The sequence below is a fragment of the Colias philodice genome, chromosome 30 (assembly GCF_061535455.1).
Source record: "Colias philodice isolate Cphi_HAF_F1 chromosome 30, ilColPhil1 Martin Lab GWU primary, whole genome shotgun sequence".
Classification (NCBI taxonomy): Eukaryota; Metazoa; Arthropoda; class Insecta; order Lepidoptera; family Pieridae; genus Colias; species Colias philodice.
The window spans coordinates 1,898,127-1,904,390 of record NC_143115.1 but is presented as its reverse complement, the minus strand read 5'-3'; positions in this window follow the sequence as shown (position 1 = coordinate 1,904,390).

Below are 6,264 nucleotides of genomic sequence, written 5' to 3'. Positions count from 1 at the left end.
ACAAACAAACAAACAAACAAACAAACAAACAAACTCTTCAGCTTTATAATATTAGTATAGATTTCAATATTTCTTATTATGGTGTGGAGTTTTCCTTAGTATAAAATTAAAATTATCATTACCTGTACCTATTGTTAAAGTATTTTAATAAAGTGTTAGTACGAAAGCGATTTTTTTATTAATACGCAACTTTTATTTTGATGATTATTTATAATTATTTATATGTAGATACATACTTTGTAAATTTACGGACCAAGTTATCAATTATACCGGACAAAAAGCTCTTAAAGCTCTAAGTATATGAAATTTCAAATGTCTAGCCGCTAGCGTATTGACTATCGACATTCGTTACTTTTTTTTCACCTAAATATTAATATTGTAACAATGTCCATTGTCCATGCCACATTATATTAAGTACCTATAATCAATGAAGCAAATACAGTAGGCGCTCGATAATCCGGCGCTCGCCAATCCGGCACGCTCAGTAGTCCGGCACTTCGGGACTCAGACAGCCCGCTCTATAATCCGGCATTTTACATAGCTGAACGCCGGATTACTGAACGAAAACGTCACAAATGATGAACCTAATATGTAATTTTAATACATAATTAATTAATATTTTAATTAATTTATGTATTTTTTTATAATAAATTCAACTTACCATTTTAAATATAAATAAATAAATAATAAATAAATAAATAAATAATATGAAGTCTTATTTCCTATAGTAATTCGATAATCCGGCATTTCCGACAATCCGGCATAGAGGAAAAATTGCCGGTGCCGGATTATATATTCAATAATATTCTATTTGTTTACAAAATATTAACGAAATCAATTCAATAGTTTTGATAAAAAAAATAAAAAAAAGTGTGCGTGTACTAGTGTACACATGTAAGAAGTGAAACTTCTTTATGAAGTTATTTTTCAAAAAATAATTTACTACATATATTATTGGTAGGGAAAGATGGCGCGTATCGGAAAAATGTCATGCGTAACGAAAAAATGTTACCTACACTAAATTTTTTTCCAACCCCGATAAAGAAGTATCACTTCAATAACATTTCTTATACATACCTACATATTTTTGAAGTGAAACTTCTTTATCGGGGTTGGACAAAATTTAGTGTAACATTTTTGCGTTACGCCGTACGCGTGACATTTTTGCGTTACGCCATACGCGTGACATTTTTGCGTTACGCCGTACGCGTGACATTTTTGCGTTACGCCGTACGCGTGACATTTTTGCGTTACGCCATACTCGTGACATTTTTAAGGTCATAAAGAAGTTTCACTTATTACGTGTGTACTCTAGTACACGCATACATTTTTTTATACCTACTGTATATTCTTCAAGACACAGACGACACAGAGTTCCTCTAGTTTAAGAGTCAGCGTACATATTTTTGTAAAGTTTTTGGCAAAAGAAAGATTTTATTTATTATTTACTAGATTTCCGCCCGCGGCTTCGCCCGCGTTTTCAAAGGAAAACCCGCATAGTTCCCGTTCCCGTGGGATTTCCGGGATAAAACCTATCCTATGTGTTAATCCAAGTTACCCTCTATATGTGTGCTAAATTTCATTGTAATCGGTTCAGTAGTTTTTACGTGAAAGAGTAACAAACATCCATACATCCTTACAAACTTTCGCCTTTATAATAGTATTAAGATTCGGATTTATTTAAGTACGATTGGCGTCTAATAAATAAGTACTAAAGTAAGTAGTTATATAAATTCAATACTTCTTTAAGTTAAGTATTATCACTACATGAACATTAAACTGTAATATAATATGCAAATAGGTACATAAAAGTGAAGTCCCATGTCCCCTAGTGGGGTAAGGGACAGATGCATTATTCATACATCTGTTTCACTGATCGATTTTCTTTAGGGACAAGTAGGTGATCAGCCTTCAGTGTCCTACCAGACCGAGACATTTTTTTTCGTCTCCACCGGGAATCAAACCCCTCGGCGCTACGCTCACGCGTCAGCCACTGTACCAATGAGACGGTGGAAATAGGTACATAGGTACTTACTAAATACCTACTATAATACGCAGTTGAAATAATTGGTAACTACTTACGACACGTGATTTTAATGAAAAATTACCTGAAATTTACTTATTTTTAAGAAAAGTGAGTTTGTCTGTCTTTTCGTGACAAATGTTTTGCATTTATTTCATTTTTTTTTGTTTTGCATTTATGTTATTGACAAATGTTTTGCATTTATTTCATTTAATTTATAAGTCTATTTTCTATGTCTTTATAAAGAACCCCGGGCGCACAATTAGTATAAATATTTAATACATCATGCCTATTTATATTAAACAATTGACAATTGATTTTTCAATAAAAATAGCATTTTAATTTAATTCAAAACAAATGCAAATGCAATAATAATCACTACATACCTAGTATAAAACAAAAACTGTCCTTTTCTCTGTCCCTATGTCCCTATCTTTAAAACTACGCAACGGATTTTGATGCGGTTTTTTTAATAGATAGAGTGATTCAAGAGGAAGGTAGTATATAATTTATTAGGTTTTAGACAAAGCGGGCGAAGCCGCGGGCGGTAAGCTAATTATACTACATTTTTATATTATCTGTGCCTACAGCAACTTTAAAATTAAATCCTACAAACCAAAATCTAGAACAAACATGTTACGCACACGTAAAACAATACCCTCCTTCTGGGCTAGTCGGTTAAGGCTTTCTAGGTCAATACTGAACAAAAGAGCTGTGGCCTACATCCTTATGAGTCTCAGGTTTAGTAGTTTTAAGATAATTAATACGCATACATTGAAAAATTCGAATTTATATAGCTTTTATAAAGAAAATAGATTTATTTCTAAATTCTAATATATAAATTTATAAATTATAACATAAAATTCATATTATGACTTCTGTATAAATGAGATATTATATAGTTTAAAATATAAAATTATAACAACGACAGTAAAAATATGAATAAACACCCAGTACTAATATAATGTTGTGTTTCTTATATTGTAATGCTTATAAATTATAATAAAATGTTTAAATAAAACAATTCATACCTTAATAATACTTATATCGAATAATCTCATTTTATCCAAAAGAATGATACCATTCTCTTCCTTTATTTTATCACACACACAGAATATTATAATTAATAAGGTTAAAAATTCATTAACGTAAAAAGTCTATGTCAAGGTTAATTTTCATTATTAAAATAATCAACTTTAAAAAAAGACAAAATGCTTACTCACTCTTTATAACTACGTAGTATATCTTTCGCTGATCAAATACTAATGAAAAATTTCAAAATCGATTCTATTCTAAATTTAAATTAGAAAAAACAGATAACCTATAGCCTATATTCTAAAACGGTCTGGCTGGTTTCGTTCGAAGTTAAAAATAAAAAAAATCGTTACTCACAGTTTTTTAAATGAGGTTCTACACAATCCTGATAGTGTTGTCACGAATTATCGATTGATCGTTTTATATGCATAAATGAGTTTGTTTTTCCCGTTTTTGGTGTTAATTTTATGAATGTCCTTGTTAAGACTAGAGAGCACACCCCGCACTGTGGGTTGTTGTGCAGAGGAACAGAGAAATGTGTGGAGTGGCGGTTGTTAACATTTAAATATTTTTTTCTCTGCTACTTAATGGTTAATTATCTCTGCTACTATATGTGTTTTATTATAGACGCAGTAGATGCAGTGTAATAATTATTAATTATCGTTATTTTTTTATGTACCTACCTATAAAATTTCTGACTAACTTTGCTGTTGTTTTGATTTTTTTTTATTTCTTGTAGTTTTTGTAAGTGCCGACTCGTTTAAATAAATATTATAAACAATATCTTATTTTCATCTCCAATATTCATATATTTCCTACAAATTAGGAATAATATCAACCCACATATTTTTATCCAAAAAAATGGTGTACCAAACGCGACTCCACATCTTCTTTGTTCCCAGCATCCCTCTATCCCTCTACGCGAGAGTACAGCGCATGCGCGAACAGAATCGACACAACACAAACACATTTCATTTACACACACATGTGTCGGTATATTTCTTGTCTATGGCACTTTCGTCATCTTGGCCACAGACTATAGAGTATAAATAAAATTGGGAATGAAAAGCGGGAATTACAAAATATGATAATTATATTTAAAATAATATGTAAGTATCCATAAAAAAAAACATGAATTTAATTTTCATAATAAATTTTACTGAACTTACATTTTTCAGATTTAAATTATGGAAGTAAGAAACGATACAAATACCAGTATAACAACTTATAATAATATGCTACGTTAAGAACATGTAATGTTCCTGAAAACTTTGTATTAGGTACATATTTTAAAAAGTTTATAAAAAATTAATAACCTGTCATACGATTTTTGTTTTGACGTCTCAAAGTAAAAAAAAAAAATATTCATTCCAACGTCTAGGATGCAGAAAAAGTTAAATTTTGAATTTCGAATTCACACCAACTTTTTCACTATTTTTCCATTGTGTGCCTGTGCATTGTGTGACATTCGACAAAGTTTCTCTGTTGTTGTTAAATATTAGTTCGTCTATTTACTGGAAATCGGAGCTATTGAAAATCGGGGCACTTTCTGGATATTCAGTAAGTACTTTAATACCTTATTTATTTACCTAAAATTTTTAGTAACAACTAAAAACTATAACCTCAAATACTTACCTGTTTTTCAAATTTGATTAAATTTAATTTATAATATATTAATATATAGCTTTGTTGTGTTTACATGTAAATCTGTTTTAATATGTGTTTCCTTATTTACGTAACTTTATTTGACAGTCATAAGTACCTAGTGAAGCTTTCCAAGAACCTTATGCCTCTATAGCATTTTCAACATTTAATTCAGTATGTCTAAAGTGAAAAAACACAAATGACCAATATTTTTGTAATCAAAGAAAAACGAATTAGATTTTTACCTACCTGATGTATTAATCGTATATTATTATGATTGACGTTCACGGTAGCAAAGTACTTAGCATGCTCTTTATTTCAAGCTACCGTTTCCGTGGTAAGTATGCATGATGAACGCATGTTCAAAATCAGTTCAGTAGTTTTTAAAACATGATTACTTATTACGCAAAATAATTATGTTAGTGTACATAAACAAGGCCCGCGGATTTACCTGCGTGCTCTTGACTTCATTGTATGATCGTTTCCTATGAAAAATTGTGATTATATTTCTGTAGCGCGTATCCATTATATTCAGTACTAGCTGTGCTCTGCTCCTGTTGATCTTAGCGTGATGATATTATATAGCCTGCCGTCCTCGATAAATGGGCTATCTAACACTGAAAGAATTTTTCAAATCAGTTCAGTTCCCGAGATTAACGCGTTCAAACAAACAAACAAACAGCTTTATAATATTATAGTATAAATTTGCATTAATTAATTATTTAATTTATCCCAGTTGTAAACCTTTCACAATGTTTAGTCAAAATGTGGCACGAATCGCTCAATACTTTGTAATGTTGACACGAATTTTTAGTTTCTAATTTATAAAGGTACATTATAAATTAGAAACTAAAAATTCAAACTTCACACATAAGTACCTAGTTTATGTTATTACCGTACCTACTCTCCCTGTTGAGTGTTTTATTTTTACCTGCATACCTATATAAATCTCGTGTCACAATGTTTGTCTTCAATGGACTCCTAAACCACTTAACCGATTATAATAAAATTCGCACACCATGTGCAGTTCGATCCAACTTGAGAGATAGGATAGGTAGTAACTATCCTTAAACTGTTTAAACATGTAGGTACCACGGGCGAAACCGGGGCGGACCGCTGGTATATACTAAAAATCTTTAAATTTTTTAAAACATTGTATCTAACTACAGATATAAAAAGAACTTCATTCGAAACGAAATCATTGGATTAAATTGACGTAGCAAGAAAATAGCGTAGAAAAGTAGCAATTTTTTTAAATTTTAGGATTTTTTCTAAGAATAGGTACAGCAAATTAAAAATAATAAACCGTCCACTTAAAAAAAGAAACATCTGAAATGTCACCGAATCGGCCATTAAAAATCAATTCGGATTTGAACGAACGCATAAAACACGGCGCTTTCAGCTCACAAATTGAAAGAAAAAATATTGTCGGCATCAATTTTGATCCAAACACTAATAAATTGGCATCTCTCAACGACATTAGACACACACAAGCGGAGTTTATTAATAGTGAGCATATTTTGTAAATCCCGCGTGTATCATCCCTGTTTCAGTGTGTCGCG